At 46.5% G+C, this 24,171-nt stretch overlaps 1 protein-coding gene across 2 annotated transcripts in view; it reads left to right on the top strand.

The window, feature by feature from the left end:
• Positions 1–23,394, top strand: part of Opa1 (OPA1 mitochondrial dynamin like GTPase) — a 576,400-nt gene extending 553,006 nt beyond the window's left edge. Inside the window, exon 31 of one of the 2 annotated variants that reach the window (XM_050159943.1) lies at positions 23,377–23,394. The gene's annotated coding sequence lies outside the window, so the exon portion shown is untranslated. The remainder of the gene's footprint in view (positions 1–23,376) is intronic. The other variant, XM_050159938.1, reaches the window with a different exon arrangement.
• The last annotated feature ends 777 nt before the right edge of the window (positions 23,395–24,171 follow it).

Below are 24,171 nucleotides of genomic sequence, written 5' to 3'. Positions count from 1 at the left end.
GACGACATTGGAGGGTGCTCAGCATGACTGCCATTCAATGCGATGGTTTTCCTAAGTAGGTGTTACCATTTCTGCAAGCCAATCCCAGAGAGGATGTATGGTCACTCGGGATCTCTATTTGCGCCTGTGCTCTGTCTGCCCTGGTATTCTCTCCAACTTCCACTACGTCTTATGCAAATAATCTCTCTTTTGCTTGTTAGGTTTCTCCCAAGGTTATTTGTGCGATGTTTTCCTGCCTCCCCTATTGGCTTATCTGTTACAAAGCAGGCACTTATGGATTACCTGTGACACCAAGGGCTGGGAGTGGTGAGATATGAAAGGCCTGCTTCCAACTTCCTCTCTTCTGAAGTTGCTGGGAGTGAGCTTCTTCTTCTTCTTTTTTTTTTTTTTTAAAAGATTTATTTATTTCTTATGTATACAACATTCTGCCTCCATGTATGCCCGCATGGCAGAGGAGGGCACCAGATCTCCTTACAGATGGTTGTGAGCCACCATGTGGTTCCTGGGAATTGAACTCAGGACCTCTGGAAGAGCAGCTAGTGCGATTAACCACTGAGCCATCTCTCCAGCCCGGGAATAAGCTTCTTGCCACTGAAAGAAGAAAGCAAGAAAGAGGAGAACCCCAGCTGGAGAACAGAGCAGCCAGATGGAGCCCCAGATGCGTCAAGGGTCCTGGAGGGCCCCAAGTGCAGCTTCACCCTGAGCTCAGAAGGAGCCTGGGTGGGAACCAGCGCAGGCTTCTGCCAGGAGGTGAAGTTCATAAAAGAGTTACTCCTCTAAACCACCATGGAAGGAATTTAGAACTGGCAGAGCTTGAACTTTTAATTATTGCTTAATGAGAACGAAACGAGTCAAATGGGACAGAAAAATCAGTTACTACCTTCCAGGAAAGAAAAAGTAATCACGGTTTTGCGGCAAGGATCCATTATAAACATAATTTATATTTTCATAATGTAAACAGGGAATGCTGGGTAAATTACATTATTTAGTTCTTATAACTTTCAAAGTTACATCTACCCACATCTTGGAGAGCTTGTAGCTTGCTACAGCATGTAGCAAGACTTGGAGAATGTGGAGTGGAAAGGCTTGGTTATAGAAGGTGAAACCAAGGCTCAGGATGTAAACTAAACAAGTCTGTCATGGTGGACATTTAAGAATTAATCCTTTTTGTTGTTTTGTTTTTCAAGACAGGGTTTCTCTGTGTAGCTTTGGTGCCTGTCCTGGAACTCACTCTGTAGACCAGGTTGGCTTCGACCTCACAGAGATCTACCTGCTTCTGCCTCCCGAGTGCTGGGATTAAAGGTGTGCACCACCACCTCCTGGCTAAGAATTAATTCTTGAAGCAGCAGAATGTTGTGGACCTCTGCAGCTCCCCAAGCTGTGTGCAGGTGTAACTTTGATAGTTATGAAAACTAAAATCAAGACATCACCGACTGGCTGACTCAAAAAAAAAAAAGCCTTCTTGCGTCTGTTTTCAGAGGGTTTCGGGAAGTTGGCCGTTGGAAGTGCTTGAAGTCTAGCTGGCCCTTCAGCAGCCACTGTGGAGCCCAGGCATGAAAGGTCAAGGAGAGGGCTGAAGTTTTGGTGTATGCAGTTGGGAAAGCAAGCAAGCCAGAGGCAATTAGTTCCATGGGCCCTGATGACACAGAAGTAGGAAGAGCTAGGGGAGTAGGGAGAGATGCCGGCTGAGTCTCTCCCTGCTGAGGAAGCCTGGATGAGAAGTTCATCTGGGCCAGACCCAGTTGGAACCGCAGCTTCTGTCCTTACAGCTCACATGGCTCTAGACGGTGCCCTTAACCTTCAGAGCCTCGCTCTCCTAGTCTACCAGAGAGAAAACAATGTCACCATCCAGGCGATTGTTAGGGCTGATTGAAGCACCTCTGTAAAGCTACTCCTGCTAATTGTTTGGCAGGCATTAAGGAAAAGCCACTCCTCAATTACACCTGCAGAGCCCTTAGGGTCCATGGCGTTTCTTGCTTCTTCAAAGTGTAGAAGAAACACGCAGAGATGATCCATTCGAATCTACAGAATGACTCAGTGTCAAAAAGAAATGAGGAAGGAAGCGTATTGGAGAATAATATATTTTTAAAGACAGGGATTTTTCTACTGGCCCAGACTGGTCTTGAACTCCTAGAATGGAGCAATTTTCTTGTTTCAGCTTCCTGGGGTGAGGCTGGGGGGCTGCAGGAACAATGCTCCCCTGAGCCTGGCTAGGATTTAACCTAAGCTGTCAAGTGTATGTTTAAAATGCAAAGCATGTACGCCAACACACAAACTGAGTATGTAAAAATAACAACTCGCCGGGCAGTGGTGGCACGCGCCTTTAATCCCAGCACTCCGGAGGGAGGCGGAGGGAGGCAGATCTCTGTGAGTTCGAGGCCAGCCTGGTCTAGTTCCAGACAGGTTCCAAAGCTACAGAGAAACCTGTCTCGAAAAAACAAAAAACAAAAACAAAACAACTCAAACTAAAGCAGGCTAGATCTTCCTTGGAGTTCCCCCAGCTCTTGAAAGTTCTGCTTCCTTTTCTTTATTAAATCTGTTTGCTCTCCTCAAAAACACAGTATAAAACAACCTAAAACCACACCTAGGCTTATATACATCCAGGGTTGATAGTCTTTTCTATTCTGGTATTTGTCATTCTCTGTTGGAATTTGAGGGCTTGAGAACTACAGAGACTGTCGCCTTCCCCTTTTGAAATGATTCTTTCCCAGATCCCCATCCCATGTTCCCGTCTCCCCAGGCTCGGAGATGTGTCTCCTTCCTTTTCCTCCTCATCCTTTCTTCCCTCCTTCCCTCCCTTTTTTCCTCCCTCCCTCCCTCTCTGACTCCATTCTTTCTTTCCTCGCTTTCTTTCTTCCCCCCTCCTTCTTTCCCTCCCTGCCTTCCTTCCTTTCCCCCTTCCTCCATCTTTTCCCCTCCCTCCCTCCCTCCCTTCTTTCCTCCCTCCCTCCCTCCCTGCCTTCCTTCCTTCCCCCTTCATTCCCTTCCTCTCTTCCTCCCTCTTTCTTTCCCTCCCTCCTTCCCTTCCTTCCTTCCTTCCTTCCTCCCTCTTTCCCTCCCTCTCCTCCTCCCTCTCTCCCTCCCTTCCTTCCCCCTTTATCGACCACTCCCACACACCACGATTATTCTCCACAGAAGCCCCGCTGTCCTCCACTCTACTCCGATTCTCCTGTTCTTGGTGTACATACATGGCCCACATTAGTGTCTGTCTCCAAGACTTGAGGCAGTTTTAAAAAGATAAGTGTTTCCATAACAAACAAAAATTGGACTTGGGCTTAGGAAAAATATAATCACAGGCAGGCCTCCCAGACTTTCAGGGGGTGGCAGTAGGTTCCCCAGAGGGAAAGCTTTTTTAAAAAAAAATCGATATAAACGATATTTACTTGTAACGTTTTGGAAAGGAAGCCTGGGTGTGGGCGAGCAGAAGTAGGGAGAATCTGTCCTGACAGGAGCGGTTCCATTCAGAAGCTGACTCTGGTAGCTGGCGCCTCGGAGGAGGAGATCACTTTTTATGGGTTATTCTAGCAGGCTGATGGAGAGACATCGTGACGAGACTTGCTCCACCTGCTTCGTAAGGAGCCTGGGACTCACCATCAGCCTTGCCAGGCAAGACAGAAGAAAGGCAAGGCTCGCTGCTAAACCTTTGTAGCATTTCTGAGCTAGGTGAGAATAATTGATAATTTTAGCATGGATGCAGTTTCGCTGAGCAAAGTCACCAGTCTTACTGCTAATCTTTTAGCCTTAGTTAAAATCATGTTTTAGTGGCTCCGGGAGTAAAGAGCCTGTGGGCGACTGTGAGGAACTGAGCTCAGTTCCACATACACCTCCGGGTATACATAAAGACAGGCGAATCCCTGAAATGTGGTACCTACCTCATCCAACTCAGTGAGCGACAGATTTGGTGAGAGATCCTGATTGAGGAAACTCAGTGCCGGGCAATAGAGGAGGACACCTGACATCTGTCCCTGCCCTTGTCAGGCACAGGTACACAAACTCGCCCATACACACATATACACAACCGTGTGTCAGTAAAACCACAACTCATTATTTACTGCGTTCTTGGCATGTGCCAGAAATCAGCTAAGTACTTTACATGCAATATGTACTCCATTCTCATAGTAATTCCATAGAGGAGTCTACTGTGAGAGTCCCAACTTGGACGCGAGGAAAAAAAAAAACTTAGAAGTCTTAAACGATTTGTCATTTGTCTCCGCAAAACTAGAGGCCGGTGAAGGCAGTTTTGGCTTAAGCAGAAACCCCACCCACTTCAGTGGCACAGTCACTTTCTTAAAGTATTGATTGGCGTGCTTCTTCCAGAGTTTGCAAAACTGCCCAAACAGGTAGATAGATGGGCCCGTCTCAGGGGTTTCTATAGGGCCTTAAGTAAAACACTGCCTGTAAATCAAGCCTTGTGTGTTTTTTGAAGCCAAAGGCAAGGAGGAAGCCAGATGTCTTGGAGGGAACTTTTGTAGTCACCCAGGGAAGAAGCATGATAAGAAATTTCCTATCCTGGAAGAGATTCTGCGTCCTGCAGGGACTTTTGTTGTGATTTGAATGAAAAATGCCCCCCATGGGCTGAAGTATTTAAACACTTGGTTCCCAATTAGAGGCACTGTTTGGGGAAGCTATGAACCTTTAGGAGGTGGAATCTTGCTGCAGGAAGTACATCACTGGATCAGGCTTTGAGATCTTTTCTTCTCACCCTACTTCGGTTCTCTCTCTCTCTCTCTCTCTCTCTCTCTCTCTCTCTCTCTCTCTCTTCCTCCCTCTTCCCCCCACCCCCCCTCTCTCTCCTTGCGATGTGAGAATGAAGTAAGTAGTAAGCCAATGAGAGCAACGCATCTTCACAGTGTGCAAAGAGATTATTTCACAACAACCTTCTATCCTGATTTGTAGGACTTCTTGAACTCCACCATTTCTCAGTCCTTCCAAGGTCCAAGAAGTGACTGCCTTTCTTTTCTTTCAAAGAGCATGCACTGTAATAGGAAGGCTTTTCATTTAAAGGCTTTGAGATTTTAGTAACTGGTTTCCAAGCAATATGGACCTGGCCCTAGTGCAGAGTACAGAAGGGACAGCAAAACGCTCACATGAGGGGAACAGATTCTGCTGTAGAAGACCAAAAAAGGTCCTGATGGTAAAGAAGATCGCCTCAGACAATGACAACTGCTATGAGTAAAGTGAAGCAGAGCAAGCTAATGTCTAGAAGCTTGGGAACAGGAAGACCCAGTGAGAAAAGACCAGCCCATTGCATCTCCAGGGAAAGAAGCCACTCTGCTAAAGCCTGTCAAATAGAGCTTGTAAGAAGCCTGTGACACAGGCCAGGGCCCAGTGGCAGAGGGTCTGAAGGGATGCAAAGGAAGGCTACGGTGCATTTATGCGCATCGGGAAGACAGGAGAGATAGGAAGTAGGCAATGACATGATTGGTTTACTCCTCAGAAAGACCACCCTGATGGTCAAGTGAAAAGTGACCTATGAGGGGTAAGAACAGCAGCAGGTAGACAAACACAGGTCTACTATAGTTATGTAGCCGAGAGGAAGGCGTTCAAAGACTGGGCAAGGAAGTACTGAGAGGTCCTGGATCCAGCGTGGATTTTAGAGTTTAAGTTGGAAGGGCTTGCTGATGGACCAGATAAAGGTAAATTCTTAGACCTGGTAACATTCCTTGATTTGGGCTTGAGGGGAGGTGGATGGTCGTACATTTGTTATTATGGAAAATATTGGAAAGAAGCAGATTTGTAGGTGGGAGTAATCGCCTAGACATGGTTTTAAGGCATTAAGACTCATACTAAATAAACAGCCAGCTATGCAACCCAAGAAATATAAATAAGGGAGGGATTTGTGGTGTCTAATAGGAAGACTTGGCTGCAGCTTGGGGATGACATAAGGAGGATGAGGCCTTCTACATCTTTCCACATGGTCTCACCTAGCATTGGACAAGCAGCACTCTAATGATTTCAGCATGTGAATTTCTTTAATGTGGTCTTCCGAGGAAAGAACCCAAGTTTAATTTCTTAGCTTGAGGAGGTGGGGCTAACTTTCCAATAGACAGCTACTGAGTTACTTCAGTTTGGACCTAGCATGACCTGGGTGCCAGTAAAAGGAAAGGGTGCCCAGACTTGGCCAGGGATCCTACAATCAGAGAAGTCAACTGCGAGTCCCCTGAAAAGCTTTAGTCTCTGATGATGAGGTCACGCATTGCCTCTCCTTCACAGGGTGTGATTGGTCAGTGTGCATCCCTGGGAGGGTAGTAGCCCCTCTGTGTGATCAAGAAGAGGGAAAAGCAGAGGCCTGGAGATATGTGGATCTCTAAAGACAACATAGATCTCTATGCCGACTGTAGAGGCCCCTGTGATGAGGCTTCTTGTGAGTTCTGACTAGGTGACCTTATTTTTAGAGCTGTTTAGACTTGAAACTTCTCTTCTTACTATAGACTATTTCTCCTCCAGAGCTCAGATGTTTATTCTGCAGACATGAAAACTCCTTTTCTTTCCCCACCCTCCATGTCTGTCCATCCTATGGAGCAGCAGTTTTTTCTAAGACAGGATCTCAGTATGTAGCTCTGGCTGGCCTGGAACTCACTATGTAGACCAACCTGGACTCAAACTCATAGAGATTCTTTTGCCTCGGCCTCCTGAGTGCTGGAATTCAAGGCATGTGCCAATATAGCCACTAGAGCAGCCACTCTTTGGTGATGACACCAGTACACCATGGTGATGAGAATACTCACAGGTCCAATGACTTCCAATGGAGACAAATGACAGAGAAATCAAGAAATATTATAACTCATAATTGGCGTGTCTATAAAGGGAAAGAATGCTGGAATGTGCTGTGAAGAACAAAAGGACGCCTACAGAGCCAGTCATCTCATCTAGACAGGCATTTAAATAAGACCCAAGGACTGAGATAAATGAGAGTTACTTACTGTGCAAGAGGCCCTGGGTTGTAAAGAAACTATGACCTGAGACATGAGAAGGATCCAGAAAGGAAAGGGCAAGTTCCAACCAGAGAGACAACAAAACCGATGTTGACTTCCACACCCTGCCCAAGGAGAAGCTCTGGAGCATCACATGTCTTCCTCCCACATAGCAGGGTGTGATCACCACAGACCCTAAGGACCACAGAGCGCTGCGTCTTCAGTAAGCACCCCAAGACTGCTTCTCCTGGGTGTCTTCATGAGTACCAATCACCCAGGCACTATCCAGTCCCTGACTTCAGGCAAACCATATTGAGAAGGAGTTCCTTCCCCCCTGAGAGTCTTTTTTATTGTTTATTTATTTATTTATTTATTTATTTATTTATTTATTTATTTAGGTTTTTCGAGACAGGGTTTCTCTGTAGCTTTGGTGCCTGTCCTGGAACTAGCTCTTGTAGACCAGGCTGGCCTCAAACTCCCAGAGATCCGCCTGCCTCTGCCTCCCAAGTGCTGGGATTAAAGGCATGCGCCACCACCGCCCGGCCCCCCTAAAAGTCTTTAGAAATGTCCCCCACCCTCACCTAGGAGGGGATGAGAATGAACTCAGGGAAACCAAGTTCTCCCTCACAGCTATACTGCGGCCCTCCTCAGGTGACCTAGAAGGCGGAGAAATGGATTTGACGAAAGGAGTGTTGACTCTAGGAACAGATCATAATTTCTTTGTTTAGTTGTCTTAGGGTTCCTGTCGCTGTGAAGAGACTCCATGATCACAGCAGCTCTTACAAAGGGAACATTTGATTGGGGTGGTGGCTTACTGTTCAGGGGTTTAGTCCATTATCATTATGACAGGGACCACGGTGGCAGGCAGGCAGACATGGCGCTGAAGTAGGAACTGAGAGTTCTACATCTCGTAGACAACAGAAAATGGCCTGTGACCCTGAGAAAAGCTTCAGCAAAAGCCCATCCCCACAGTGACCAACCTGCTTCAATAAAGTCACACCTACTTTAACAAGGCCATACCTCCCAATAGTATCCCTCCCTATGAGCTAATGGAGTCCAATTACATTCAAACTACCACATTCCCTACCCTGGCCCCCATAAGCTTGTAACAATATCATAATACAAAATGCATTTAGTCCAACTTCAAAAGTACCCATAGTCTAAATCAGTCTCAATGATGTTTGAAAGTCCAAAGTTCAAAGTCTCTTCTGAGATTCATGAACTCTCTTAACTGTAAGCTCCTACAAAATCAAAATCAAATGGATTGGAGTGTTGGCTCAGTGGATAAGAGCACTGGCTACTCTTCCAGAGATCCTAGGTTCAATTCCCAGTACCGGCATGGCAGCTCACAACTGTCTATAATTTAGTCTTATGAGATCCAATGCCCTCTTCTGGTTTGCCAATGTATGTAGACAAAAGACCCATATACAAAAAAAATCATAAATAATCAAAATCAAAAATAGATCCCACACTTCCAAACTAACATATAATGGCACAAGTATGCATTACCATTCCAAAACTTTGGGAAGGGAGCATAGTGAGGAAATACTGGACCAGAGCAAGACTATAGCCTAGCAGGGCAAACTCTAAACCCTAGAGCTCTTTTTCTGATGTCAACGGGCTCAGATGGCTCGGCCCTTCCAACTTTGGTGCTTACAACACACTTCTGAGCTTTCTTGGCTTGATTTCACTCCTTGGATACAGCTATCTTTGGCAGATACCCCACAGTTCTGGTACTTCTAACATCGTGGGTTCTCCAATGCAACACCAGCTTCACTTCCATAGCCTCACGAAGGACCTTTTTAGGGTCTCTGTGACAGCACTTCCCTGTCACATGCTTGGCCTCAGAAGTGCTCTTAAAACAAGGAGGAAGGTCCCATGACCCCTTTACTCTTGTGTTCTTCATGGATCTAAAGTCAGCACTGTGTGAATGACACTGCCAAGCTCGACCACCAACTTGAGGCATATTTGCTGCATTTTGATTTGTTTCCCCTTTCCAGGAGCAGAAAATTGGAAGCTTCACAGGGTGGGATCCTGTCCTGAGGGCATCCTTCCCTTTATTCCAAAGCAGATCTAGTCCCTCAATGGTACCAACTTCATTAACAACTCCAGCCTCTCTTCTAGCAAAGTTTTGGCTGTACCATTAGGCTTCCACATGCCCTTCTCCTCTTCAGACTGCACGCGTGTATTTCTGCCCCCTTGTCCTTTGTCATTGCTGACCATAATAAGAGTAATTAATAATAGCCATGTGACAGAGTCAGTATTAGGCTCTTCTGAAATCTCCTCCATCAGAGAAATTAGTCCATTATTTTTAAATTTATCCTCAGATAAATTTTTAGGATGAGGGTAAAAATCAGCCACATTCTTGGCCAAAATTTCAAAGAATCACAAGAATATTGTTCCATTCTAAAACCTCTTGAGCTGGGCTTCCCCAGTCCACATAGCTCTCAGCACCACTATCTTTCTGCTAGGACGACTCCCTTTAGTTCGCCCTACAGTGGAGGTTCTCAGACTGTCTCAACCATTGGGGGTTAAATGACCCTTTTATAGGGGTCACCTAAGACCTTTGAAAAACACAGATATTTACATTACAGCCTATAACAGTAGCAAAATTGCAGTTATGAAATAGTAATGAAGACAATTTTATGGTTGGGGGTCACTACAATATGAGGAACTGTATTAAGGGGTCACAGCATTAGGAAGGTTGAGAATCATGGGCTAACAGTTCTCAACTTCTTTTCTAGTTCAAAGTTCCAGAGCCTTCAGAATCCCTCCAAAAAACTATATGGTCAGGTCTATTATAGAAAAAAATGCACTCCCTGCTACCAACTTCTATATTAATTACTTCTCTATTGCTGTGATATGAAACCATAATCAAAGTAACTAATAGAATAGAGTTTATTATAGTTCTGAAGAGCAGACAATGGAGGAGTGGGGGGAGCCAACAGTAGCCATCAGGTAATTGGAGCAACAACTGAAATCTCACCTCTCGAACCACAACAGGAAGCAAAAAGAGGACACTGGGAATAGCACATGACTTTTGAAACATCAAAGCCACCCCCAGTGACATACTTCCTCCAGCAAGGCCACACCTCCTTTGGTGGTTTGAAGAGGAATGACTCCCATAGAGTCGTGTTTGAATGCTTGGTCTGTAGAAGGTGTGGCCTTGTTGGAGTAGGTGTGGCCTTTTTGGAGGAAGTATGTCATTGTGGGGTCAGGTTTTGAGGTCTTATATGCTCAAGCTACAATCAGTGTGGGATTCAGTTCACTTCCTGTTGCCTGTGGACCAAGATGTAGAGCTCTCATTTCCTTCTCCAGCACTATGTCTGCCTGCAGTGCCTTGCTTTCTGCCATGACAATAATGGACTAAACATCTGAAACTGTAAGCCAGCACCAATTAAATGTCTTCCTTTATAAAAGTTGCCATGGTCATGGTGTCTCTTCACAGCAATAGAAACTCTAACTAAGACACTTCCTAAGACTACCCAAACATTATCACAAACTGGGACCAGGAAGTCAGAGGCTCAAGAATATGAGGCATTTCCCATTCAAACTACCACAGATGTCAATCTGCCATGGTGGAATTGTATGTAGTCAGGCAGACAAAAAAAATCTGGATTTGAACTCTGATTCTTCCACCAACCAGTTCTATGACTTTGGGCTACTCAGTCTTCTCAATTTTCTTACCTGTCAGAGATAATAATATAGATATAAAAAAATTAATCACCATCCATCATGAACAGCCCCCACCCTGCTGAATAGTCAATACCAGAAAATGGTGTTATGCCCAGATCACAGAGTCCTCCCAAACCCAACTAGGAGATTGAGTCATGCATGTAAAAGCAAAGAGCCTTTATTCTTAGCCAAGTTTGCAAATTCAGACTCTCTGTGTGTCCAGTATATTAGAGTGATCTGAGAGCCTGAGCTCGGTTGGAGCTGGGTTTTTATAGTAGCAAAGGTAGGATGAGGATTTCTAAGGTTCAGGACCCCTGATTGGCTGACATTTTTCTAGGGGTGTCTTGGTGAAAAGCAATGGGTGTGTGCTGGCAGGTGATCCTATGTACAATGGTTAGAATGCTAGGAATTTCCTTTGGATGGTCTGTTCCTGGGTGGTGCCAACTTATGGCTTTTCCTCAAACCCAGTGCTGCCTGCTATGGCAACTGTGCAGCCTGGGTTCCATGTGTGGTCATTCTGTCCTGGGGTCCACCATGTCATCTCTCTTCTTCTCAAGGCTTGGCTCTTCCATGGGGTAATTACATCTTTGGAAGCATTCAGATGACATATGGCCAGTGGATGTCAAATCAGACTTCAGCTCTGGGCCATTAATGATGCTCTTCCTGTTGGAAATGTTGAAGTTGCTGTGCATAGGGACTTCTCAGGAATGGCAGAAGAATACCATTCCTGGTGCTCACTGTTCCTTCTACCTGCCCCATCACACTAGTCAGACTGCAGGAGAGTTGGAGCCATCACTTCCTTTACCATGGATACCGATCTTACCTCAGGATAACCCAAGAGTATCCATTACTGTTGCCATGACAATGGAGATGAGACTGAGATCAAGGGAGCAATATACCAGAGTCTCAGAAATATATTTCAGAATCAATTGATCACCCTTCACACTTTCTTTTTCCCTTCTTCACCTTGCTGGGTGTAGTAGAATCCGGGGCTTGGCACATGCTAGGTACACTCTCCTACCGAAGTATTAATCAAGACTGACCCTGCTTGGCTTCCCAAGATCAGATAAATGAGGCACATTCAGGGTGGTATGGCAGTAGCCTAGGTACATTCTACAGCATGAAGTCATACCCCAGCCCCAACCCCTAATCAAAAACACATCGCTGCAGCCTGACAAAAGCAAATTTATCTTGGAAGCCTTTATGACCAGCAACTCTCCTTTTAACTTCTTGGAACCAATTCTGGTCCAAAGGAATGAAAATCTTTCTGCTCCTTTAAAGTCTTCAGGGCACGGAGCACCAGATGCCAGAGACACTGTGACTGGCTCACTGCTGGCAGCCGGGAGTCAGTTCACTGCAGGATCTCCGGTCTCTGTTAGCTCAGCTTTTTTATTCTAGTGCAAGCTGCTCGTTAACCTTCTCTGATGGAATACCTGAATTCATGCTGTGGCTCTCACCAGCATCCCTCGCCTTCACCATTGCATTCATGGGGTAACAGTCCCCTTGGGAGCCCTTGCTCAACACTTGAAACCTTTCCTCTAAACTTTAGCACCTAAAGCAAGAATTTTTATTTTTTTTAAAAGAAAACAAACTATCTTTTTTCATTATACATACCAATCCAAGTTCCCACTCCCTCCCCTCCTCCCATCCCCTCCACTTATGCTCCCCCATCCACTCCATAGAGACGGTAAAGCACATTGCTTTGGGGATGGTCCAAGGCCCTTCTTACTTTATTTAAGCTGAGCAGGTAGCCATCCAAAGAGAACAGGTTCCCAAAAAGCCAGTATAAACTGTAGGAATAAATCTTGGTGCCATTGCCAATGGCCCCTCAGTCTGCCCCACCAAGCAACTGTCAACCACATTCAGAGTGACTGTTTTGGTCCTATGTTTGTTCCTTCCCTGTCTGGCTATAGTTGGTGAGCTCCTTTTAGCTCAGCTAGACTGCTTCAGTGGGTGAACCCATCATAGTCTTGACCTCTTTGCTCATATTCTCACTCCTCCCACTCTTCAACTGGACTTTGGGAGCACAGTCCAGTGCTCTGATGCAGGTCTCTGCCTCTGTTTCCATCAGTTGCTAAAGGAAGAATTTATTTGCTTCTGATTTTGTTGTCACTTGAGAGTAGTGGGCACGATGTGGTCCACCCACCCCCCCATTTTCCAACACTGCCAAAGAGCGAATAGAGACCTTCAGAAAAGGACGGCCAGAAGCAATGGAAACCAGAACTCCACAGTTAAAGGAGTGACCTCAAGCAGGGCTCCAATGATGTCACTAAATTCTCCAAAGCCAAATCAGGGTGTCAGAACTCATAAAGGGTTTCAGATTTAATGACCTTACTTTGCACAATGGAGACTAGGGGCTTGAGAGGAAAAGTGGTCCAGTCAAAGCCATTCAGCTTAGCAGAGGCAGGGTCAAGACACTGGTCCAGGATCCTGAGGGTGTGTTTCTTACTAGATCAGACAGGCTACTCAGGAACCCCAAGCACACTCAGTGCAGATGGGCTGGGTGACTCTCATGACATCCTATTCACCCTCTTGGGGAGATACACCAGGAGGAGTCAACAGCTGGCACAATTGGAACACGTGTGCCTGTAGGCAGCTGTCACCAGCAAACGCTACCCAAATCAGCATCAGATGGGAGTGGCAACAGCCAGCCCCAGTAGTCCCAGAAAAGAGATGTGTTTGTCCCTACATGAAAACGGGGCTCTCGGCTTTGGATTCTTCTGCACTGTGCAGCCAGCTGGGACAGCAACTTGTCCTGGTTCTTCTCTTTTGGTGCTCCATTTCCCCTTTGTCCTGGTTCTTGTCAACTTGGCACAATCTAGAGTCCCCTGGAAAGAGAAAAATCTCAACGGAAGAATTGCCTTGTAGTGGTTTGAATGAGAATGGCTCCTGTGGGAGCATATTTTGACCTTTTGCTTAGAAGGTGTGGCCTCGTTGGAGGAGGCATGTCACTGGGGGTGGGCTTTGAGTTTTCCAAGGACTCCCACAATTCCCAATGTGCTTTCTGACTCCTGCTTGCAGACTGAGATGCTAGCTCTCACCTGTTTCTCTCACCACTTTACTCTGTCATCATGAGTTCTAATGTCTGGAGCCGTAAGTCCAATTAAATGCTTTCTTTTGTAAGTCATGGTGTTTTATCACCCAGCAAATGTACCCAGTACATGCCTCCGTCAGACTGGTCTGTGGGCATGTCTGTGGACATTTCCTTGATTGATCATTGATATGAGCAGATCCAGACAACCAAGGGTGGTGGCAACCCTGGGTACATGGTCCTGAGTTGTATAAGAAAGTAAGCCAAGCAAGCCGCTAAGCAACATTCCTGCACAGCCCCTGCTTCCGTTCCTGCCTCCAGGTTCCTGCTTGAGTTCCTGCCCATAGATCTTTCTATGACAAACTGTGATGTGGAAGTATAAGCCAAGTAGATCCTTTCTTCCCTAAGCTAGTTTCAGTCAATGTTTTTTCACACCAACAAAAAGCAACTAATACACCCTTCTGCTCTGCTCAAAACTCATCCCTTGGCTCCCCCTTGCTTTCCATTGCCCCCCACACGTCCCCAAGCAGGGTCCTGTCTCCTTCATACCACCACCTTCACCACTTCTGGACCTCCCAGGTTACCAACACTCCTCTGTCCTCCCTCATCTCCCCACCGCCACACTTCTGCACCAACACCCCTCCCCAGCACCAACACCCCTCCCCAGCACCTACTCCACCTGCATTTTTTCCACACCCGCCAAGACCATCCCCACCACCCTCAACTCTACTTCCTCCTCTACAACCACTTCCAGCAACACCCCAGATCCCTGCCGCCTCCTCCAGCTCCATATGTCCCAGCAGCGGAAATGACACTCCTCCTTTTTTTATAAGCTTCCAACAGGTCCTTCCTCACACACAGACCTCCTCCAGGACTGCAGGTAGTACTTTCAATCAAACGGCTCCCCAGTATTTGAATCTATAGATACCAATAGAGACTGATCACATCTTCGAAAGATACCAGAGTGGCTAACACCCTTATCCCTGCTTCTTTCTGAAACAGCTTATCTAATCTGTCTGCACATACGCCCCCACTCTCACCCGAAACTGTAGATACTCTGAAATGGAAAAAAAAAAAAAAAAACAATGTTGGCCTTGTTGCCCAAGGCTGATATTAATAGACAGATCCTTTTGATTTCAGTCTGGAAACACTGGCGGCCAACCTGTCTTAGGAGGAACTGAATGTAGCGAAAGTCTAAAAGAGCGACAAAGGAAAAAAAAACCCACCCCAGCTTTGATCAGAAGGGTCTGAAGATGGATGGTGGTCATTTCACAGGTCTCTGGGTGGAGGTTCGTGTCATTCTGAGAAAAAGAAACTGGGTTAACAAGAAAGAAAAAAAAGAAAAGAAAAGGAAGAAAAGAACCCAGGGCAGACGCACTTTCTGATGGAACGGGGCCACCGCGCCGGGAGGATCAAAGCTGCGTGCCACGCAGAGGCGAATGAAGGATTACTCACTTTCTATTTTTTTCACGCCTGCAGCACACATGGGGATCTAATTGGTCGGGATGGGAAGCACAGACAGGCAGCCCCAGCGAGCGCTGAGCTTGGGGAACCAGTGCACTCTGCAGCTGCAAACCATTAGAGGCGGGCTCGCAACCACGTGCGGCTTTAATTGCTCCTCTGTGTGTTCCCCCCAGCTCGAGACCACTAGTGTCTACTTGCCAGCCCTTCTGATCTCGAGGTGATGAGCTTGGCGGCTGTCAGATGTGCTGGGGAGCAGGGAAGGAGGGGTGATGAGTCCTTGAGTCTCAGGGGAGGAAGGCTCATACTGCTCAGGGAGGGACTGCTAGGCTGGGCATTGTCCTGTCCTGCCACCAGCTCTGGTCTAGCCTGACATCCATTCTTGATCCTTGCGGGGTTTCGGTATAATGCCCTGGTTCCCCTTTGGGGCAGAGGGTGTTGTCTGAGTTCTAACCCGGAACAGGAGAGATATGAGATCAAAGGCAGTAAGTCAAAGATAAAGTATGGAAAGCTCACCCAGCATAGCCAGCCACCCCAACCAACCCCTCTGGCCCTTTGTTTTCCTGCCTCACAATGGGGTAGGTAGGAGCTAGGAAGATGATTCAATGGGTATGAGTGCTTGTTCTGCAAGAATGAAGACCAGAGTTCAAATCCCCAACTCTGAATAAAAAAACAAGCATGGCTACACATATCTATAACCCTAGCGTGGGACGGGTTTCCAGGTTTCTTGCTTTCTAGGCCAACCAGTCTAGCCAACAAGCTGAGCTTGCCATTCAGTGAGAGACCACATCTCGAGGTAAGAAGGCAGAGGACAATAGAGAAAGACATCCGACACCCTGCTGTAGTCTCCACGTGTGTGTGTGCAGGTATGTGCACCCCCACTCTCACACACATGCACCGCATACACACACAAACACATGTCACACACATACACACACATAGACACTAAATAAAACAAAGACGGATATGTGCCTAACTCAGTGTGGCTGGAAGGATAAAAGGCTCCACAGAAGGGCCTCTCTGCCTCTAATGGTCATGACCATGGACCATACATAGCTTAGAGCCCACAGCTTTAGGTCTGAGTCTTCCTTTCTGCTCTTCTCTACCCTCTCCCCAGGGTTTGCACAGGTCTGCGGGGTGGCAGAGTCCCAGCCTCACCCAAGCCCCTTGTCTTTCCTTTCAGGTTCCCACTTCTTCTTTCCCCCTTGTCAGTCCCTCCACACACCACACGCACACCCATGCCAACCACCAGCTAAAGCTACACATGTGGAACTATGAAGTTTAAGGCCTGCCACTGACCCCTCACTGAACACTCTGAGGGGCTTCCTCCTCTGCAATACCCACTCCGCCTGTTCCCCTTCACCAGGAATGGTTTCCTTTTTTGGAGGGGGTCATTCTTTAAGACACAGCGGACACAGGTGCTCTTCTAAGTGACCTCCCCTTATGGGGAGAGTAGTCCCTGCTAAGCGTGCATGTCTGTTTCAGTAGGGTCCCTCCTCCGCCATGCTGGGATGGAAACATTTGCTTGCCCGCCTCCCTCCATGTGAAGGGGAGTTGTTTGTGTGTGTGTGGGGGGGGGACAGAAATGCATTCTGTCTCTGTTCACACGGCACACAGCACATGTTTAGCACGGTGCCTGGAATATGTAGGCACCCGCCAAAGGCATCTTGAATACATTTATGACTCTCAGTTTCTCTGCCTACACTCTCCAATTAGGCTGAAAACTCTGCAGTAATGGGGATGTGTCTGGGCTCTTGTGCATGTGTCCAACACGTAGGAGGACCTCAGGAGAGTTTCTGATTCTGATTTGGGACATTGCTAGAGTCAGGGTTGTGTTTGTGTCTGGTTTGTCCTGTGCCGCTCTTCCAGAGCGCTGTGCCTAGCAGGTTCTCAGTAAACAGATTTTGAATGGCTAGGTAGTACAGAAAGTAGGGAAACCCAGTGCTGGCCAGGACATGCAATGCATTGAGTGCTCATGACCCTTCCTGATCCAAATGTTACAATATTATCTGTGATGGCTCTTCTTGGGTGTCAACTTGACGACATCTAGAATTAACTAAAACCAAAGGGTTAGGCACAGCCGTGAAGGATTTTTTTTTTTATTAATTAAATCATTTGAAGTGGGGAGATCCAGTTCTAATCTGGATCTTTGAGATGGGAAGATCCATCTTTAATGTGGGCCACACCTTCTGATGGAAGCCTACATAAAGGGCAGGGAAGAAGGCCGTTTGCTCTCTCCTTCCCTGTTTGCTCTCACGCTTGCTGGCAAGTCCATTCCTCCACTGGCATTTAGAGCCTAGCTCTTCGGGATTCTGGCACATATAACAATTCTGCGCTGTACAAGACGTCTAGAACAGATCAGACACAGATTCTGGAGACTAGCGGAGAATCCAGTCTCATGGACTAAATAACTACTAGATTCTTGGACCTTCCATTGGTAGACATCTATCTATTCTTGGACTAGCTGGACCACAGCATGTAAGCCATTCTAATAAAACCCTAGGTAGGTAGGTAGGTAGGTAGATAGATAGACAGATAGACAGACTCTATAAATTCTGTTCCTCTAGAGAATCCTGGTGAACAGATTAAGCCCCAAAGTAATGGCATAGGGATTTGGGGCTTTGGGGAAATAGCCGTGATGGTTGAGTTCCCAGGAATGGAACTGGTGTCACACTATAGGATGCTAAAGAAAGTTCCCTCAGTCCTTCTGCCACTTGAAGCTGGAGCCAGAAGCCTATCTCACCAAACACTGGCTCTATAGCTGCCTTGTGTGGGTTCCCTGCTTCCAGAATGGTGAGAAAATTCTGTTGTTTTTAAGTCGCCCAGCCTGCTGTTTTGTTACAGAAGTCTAAAAGAACTAAGCCTGGCTTCTGCTTAGAGAGAACACACTGATGTTTAATGAGGTCCAAAGAAGACTCTGATCATTTCTAAAATTTTATTCCTTGTGGCAACAAACATTTCCCATCTTGATAAATAACACACCTGTCTTCTCAGAGCAGAATCCAGGGATAATATTGGATTCATCTTTTAGTCGTATATGTTACAGTCAGTCCACTAGCAGATTCTATAAGCTTTTCTGTGAGATGCATCCAATCCACGGTCATCAGCTTTACAGTCTCATATCTTGACCTTACACTTGGCCCCTTCTCCAGCAAACACAAATGGACACCCTTCTTGTTCCTCACCCAGTCTTTCTGATGTCATTCTAACACCTTTCCATGCAACTTCGAATGAAATCCAGCTTCTATGCATGACTTACAGCTCCATACAACACGGGCTTGTCACTTTTCTCCCTACATATCTTCGCCTTGCTTACCTCCATCCAAACACATGAGTCTCTTCAATCCTAAAATCCTCAGGTTGGCTCTCACTTCAGAACATTCTATTTCCCCTTCCATAGAAGGCTCTTCCCCTAATGCTCTGTCTCTCAGTTCCAATACTACCTTAGGGAGGCCTCTGCCAAGCCTACCTTTGATAGCCAACTTTTTGTCTACTTTGCTAGGCTTAAAGATGCCCTGATATGTGGTAAAACCATATTCTGGATATGTCTGAAAGAGTATGTATTGTGGGAAATTAGGATATGAGTTACAAGCCTGAACCAAACAGATTGCCTTCCCTGATGTGGCTTAGGCTGGAAGCGTCATTCAGTGGTAGGCCATGATTAGCACAAGCAAGGACCTGGGCTCCAGGCTCAGCAGGATGGGAGAGGAGAGAGAAAGTTTTATTCACCAGGCGAGGGTCTGTACAGAGCAAAGAAACTAACTATCCCTGAAGAAAGAGAGTTTCTCTCCTACCTGACTCCCTCGAGCTGGGCCATCCGTCGTTCCTGCCTTCCGTCTTCATCTACAGCACTGGGAATCTTGGAGGTCTCAAGTCTGCCCACGCTGGACATGGATCTCAGCTGCAGTTCTCCCAGTGCTCAGGCTTCAGATCTAAAATGGAATTACACCACTAGTCTCCAGCCCCCTGACTCTGTGGAATTTCCCAACCTCCATTATTTTATAAGACTCTCTCTCTCTCTCTCTCTCTCTCTCTCTCTCTCACACACACACACACACACACACACACACACACACACACACACACTTACTCGCTCACTCTTGCTCTTTCTTAATCTTCCCCCTCTTCCCTCCCTTTCCCTGTCCCTCCTCCTCCTAGGAACCCTAGGTAATACTGTATTCCTCCACTTACATTATGAAATATTTCTTTATCCATTGATATTATGTAGCTACATTGTCTAACTTGAAGTAGTTCCTCCTGTAATGGAAAGGGAAGCTCACAAGGCTTAGTGTTTTAGTCAGTATTTTATTGCTATGAAGAAACACCATGGCCATGGCAACTCTTATAAAGGCAAGCATTTAACTGGGGCTGGCTTACAGTGCCAGAGGCTTAGTTCAGTATTATCATGGTGGGAAACATGGCGCCACACGGGCAGACATGGTACTGGAGAAGGAGCTGAGAGTTCTACCTCCAGATCAACAGGCAGCAGGAAGAGTGAGACTCAAGGCGTGGAAAAGGCTTTTTAAAACTTTAAAGCCCACCTCCAGTGACACACTTCCTCCAACAAGGCCATACCTCCTAATCCTTTCAAATAATGCCACTCTCTGGTGACCAAGTGTCTTCTTAGTTTGGTGACCAAGTATATCAGTTAGGGTTTCTATTACTGTGAAGAGGCCCCATGACCATGGCAACTCTTTTAAAGGAAGAACATTTCACTGGGGTGGCTCACATTTTCAGAGAATTAGTCCATTATCATCATAGTGTGACATGGTGGCAGGCAGGCGGGCATGGTACTAGAGAAGCAGCTGAGTGTCCTACATCTTTTCTTGCAAGCAACAGGAAGTGGTCTGTCTCACTGGGCATGACTTGATCACATATGAGACGTCAAAGACCACCTCCCTAGTGACAAACTTCCTCCCACAAGTCACATCTCCTAATAGTGCCACTCCCTTTGGGGGCCATTTTCTTTCAAACTACCAGACCAAGTATTCAAATATATGAGCCTATGGAGACAATTCTTCAAACCATCACACCTGACCCCTTGGGCTCCATAAGCTTAGAGCCATATCATAATGCTAAATGCATTTGGTCCAACTCCAAAAGTCCCCATTGTCTATCAGAGTCTCAACACTGTTTAAAAGTGCCAAGTTCAAAGTCTCTTCTGAGATTCATGCAATTTCTTAGCTGTAACCCCTGCAAAATCAAACTTAAAAAGCAGACCACATGCTTTTAAAACACAAAGGCACAGAATATATGTTACCATCCCAAAGGGGAGGAAAGGGAACAGCGAGGAAATACTGGACCAAAGCACATCTGAAAACCAGCTGGGCAAACTCCAAATTCTGCATCTCCATATCTGATGTCAAAGCACCTTTCAGATCGCCGACACCCTTCTGCTTGTTGGCTGCAACACACTTCTCTCTTGGGCTGGTCCCAGACCTTGTTAGCAGCTCTCCTTGGCAGGTATCCCATGTCTCTGCACCTCCAACATCTTGAGGTCTCCAATAAAATCCAGGTTTCACCTTCACAACTTCAGGCAATGGCCTCTCTGGGTCCCCATGCATGGATACCTCTGATATTTTCCTGGTCTTAGTAGTTTTCCTTTGCTGCAGAGTGGTACCAAGGAGCTGGGTATTGCTGTGACAGGCCTGACTGACCATGCTGTTTGTTAGTGGAATGTAGACTTTGGGACTTTGGATTAGGAAATCAATTGAATGCTTTAAATGGAGCTTAAGTCAGCGGTGCTCAGAGCAGTATAAATTATGATGGCTTGGCTCACAATATGTTTCAGAGGGGGAAACATTAATTATAAGAGGCCTAGAGACCATTCTTGTGATATTTGGGCAAAGAATGTGATGCCCTTGTCCTAAAAATCTGCCTGAGGCTAAAAGGAAGAGTTTTGAATTATTGGTGTTGGCAGAGGAGATTTCAAGATAGCCTAGTATTGACTGTGCCATCTGGTTATAAGTAAGGTTTTTATTAATCAATCATACACAGATCTATAAGAAGAAGGATCACGCTGGACAAAGAGAAATACAAAACATACAGTTTGTGGAGAAAAGGAGTACTAGGAATTGTAATTGAGCTAAGCCTGGTGCTCAAGGAGATAAAAGTTTAAAGAAAAGCCTGATGCTAAATGGAATAGAGGGAGTGGTGACTTCAGGGCAAGGTTCCACTCCTGGTTACCTGGGGCTTGCTTACAGTTTCAGAATTTCGGTTCATTATCATCATGTCAGAAAGCATGGTGTCTCTCAAAGCTCTGGAGTAATAACTGAGGGATACATCTTGATCTCCAGGCCCCTGTGGCCAAGTGTTCAAATATCTGAGCCCGTGGGAGCCATTCTCATTCACAGCACCACACACCTGGAGGTGCCCGTGAGCACACTGATGTTGGCCTCTGTGTGGACTGCAATGTTAGGTCAAAACTTGAGATAACGCCAGTGGGTTTAGCATCCAAAAGGGATACTTTTTATATGACTGATAAGGGAATCAGATTCACTGTGATAAGTTCATAAACGACCTTAGTTCTCCCTAAGCAGGAGCTTCCTAATCCACATTCCTTTCTCTGAAGTTCACATCCTCTCTTGGAGGTCAAACCCAGCCCTCAGGCCCAAAGAGGGAACCACCTGGGAAAGACTTAACCCTGTGGCATCAGAGGGGACAACGCCTCAATGGTGTGTGTGTCTGAATGGCAGCACATGCTGGGGTACCCCAAACACAGATGATGGCGGGTGAGGGAGGGACTAGGCTGTCATGTATCAGAAAGAGGAGGAGGCTTCTTCAACCTGCCCAGACTTCCCAGCAGACATGGCTCAGGGATTCAGGACAAGATGCACTTGAGCAGACGTGGGAGGAGAGTTGTAGCTTGGGGTGCGCTGGGACTGGGGGTAGACCCCCAAGAATGAGAAACCAGCTACAGCTGTTAAAGGCTCCTTTTAGGGCCACTTGACATGCTCAGAGTGCACATGCAGCTTGGAACTGCTCTGTGTTTTCAGGCTTCAGGTCAATTGGCTGTGTCGCATAGGCACCTGACGCTTGTACACCTCCAAGTGTGACCTGGGGACCAGCAGCATTGGCATCACCGGGAAGCTGGTTAAAAGTGGAAAACCCTGGGCCTATGACAGACAGGTGAGCTAGAGTCTCTAGTTCAATGGACATCTCGTGAGCAGCAAGGATTCATCAGGAGAAGTCCATTCCATAAAGCAGGATTGAACTTTACCTCCAGAAAGACATCCTGTGTCCGTGTGCGGATGAGTGGGAATGCAGAGCCTCCTGAGGGAAGAGGAAAGGGTTTGTCCACACCGCTGGGGATTAAGCAGACGGACTCAAGCCTGATTAAAGAAAACGTAAAAGGCTATTTCAGTATAAAATGAGGCTGGGGAGGTCTGGGATTTCACTTGACTGATGCCTCCTTCCTTAGGACATGGACAGCTGAGGGGAAGCCCTTGGCCGCTCATTATCACCCCCCTCTCAGTAGAGGACCCCATCCCAGTACTCATCTATGCCCTAGGCTATAAGCATAGCAGAAAACAGCCAACACCAGAAAGCTTCAGAGGCCTGGGTGACAAGCTGCACTCAGGTTCCTACCTGCCATCTTAGAAGTGCTGCCGTGAGTCATCCCTGAGCCCAGCGGCATGTGGACATCCAACACAATCTAGCAAACGCCTGGGCAAACTGCCCCGTGCACAGACGCTTCCGATGAGCAGACTGAGACAAGTGGGAGGGACAGGTCCACAAATCTGCTGAATCACTAGGGGTCTGGTTTGTCCTTGTGTACAACACTGTTGTCTCTGGAGCTCAGTCCCCAGTGCTGCTCTGGGTACTTCTCCTGCCAGGTATGAAGCTTTCTCGAAGGGTCATCCATGGTGGGTGGGCTTTCGATGATGCGGCTGGAGCCCTTTTCCTACGCTTCTGTAATTCACCTCAATAAACTCACCAGTTTGGCTGAGTTAAACTCAGAAGGGGTCGTTTATCTGGCCTGTCGCTGGCACGCCCATCAGTCATTTTTACCACCGAACTCGTCTTGGCAGTGGCTATAGGGATGGCTTGTGGACCATCAGGTTGTTTAGCACTCCCAGGAACTGTGAGACTGTACCTTACAAGCGCTAGTTTTTCCTGGACTGGGGATGAACATTGAGCATGTGGTGCCGTAAAATTCACTGTGTGTCTCCTTTTTCCTCCTTTCCACGCTGTGCACCAAGGTCATACCTGGGGTGTTATTTCCACCGATGAGATAAATTTGTCTGCACTATCTCAATTTTTACTTCATTTCCTCAGTTTGGGCAACATAAAAAGAATCTGCTCATAATATATGACATAATAAATAGATAAATAAATACTCTGCTCATAATATATTAGAAAATAGATAAATGGATAAACAAATAAATGACTGCCCATTGTTGATTATCGTAATACTTAGAAATAATGTTCCCTAGGAAAGAGAGCGTGGCATCATGGGAGGAGGGGCAGTGAGAACTGGATGTTGTCTGGTCTACCAAGATTAACAAAAACTGTACACAAGCTTCTCAGTGTACAATGAAAATGTGTGCTCCCTATACTTCCTAAGAGGCATGAAAATTGGCCCACCTGCTTTGGAAATCAATTTGTTAGTGTGTATCCAGAGATGTCCGAGTATTTCACTGGGCACTTCTTTTCTAGGAACGAGTCATATGTGTTTCCGTGGACACAGATGCTGAGATCTTGAGACATAGATGTTGAGGTGAGCTGTTGTTGCTTTTTTTTGTTTGTTTGTTTGTTTGTTTTGTTTTTTTGTTTTTGTTTTTTTTTTTTTTTTTACTCTAGCCCCGCAATAGAATGAGAAAATGTTGTATTGCTTCTTTACTCTTTATTCTTTTTGGGGCCTGTCACCCAGTTCTCAAGTAAATAGACGCACAGAGTCATTCTTTCTTATAACTGCCTGGCCTCAGCTTGGCTACTTCTAGCCAGCTTTCCTTGACTTAAATTATCCCATCTACCTTTTGCGGCTGGCCTCTTTCCTTTTCTTACTTCCGTAATCTTACTTTCACTTTTACTCCATGGCTGGCTAGGTGACTGGGGGCTGGTGACTGGGGGGCTGGGGGACTGGGGGGC

Source organism: Alexandromys fortis, unplaced genomic scaffold (assembly GCF_014885135.2).
Source record: "Alexandromys fortis isolate MF-2015 unplaced genomic scaffold, M_Fortis_MF-2015_v1.1 scaffold_100_1_3062724, whole genome shotgun sequence".
In the NCBI taxonomy this organism is placed as follows: Eukaryota; Metazoa; Chordata; class Mammalia; order Rodentia; family Cricetidae; genus Alexandromys; species Alexandromys fortis.
Note: the sequence above shows the minus strand (reverse complement) of the source record. Positions and strands in the feature narration are given on the sequence as shown.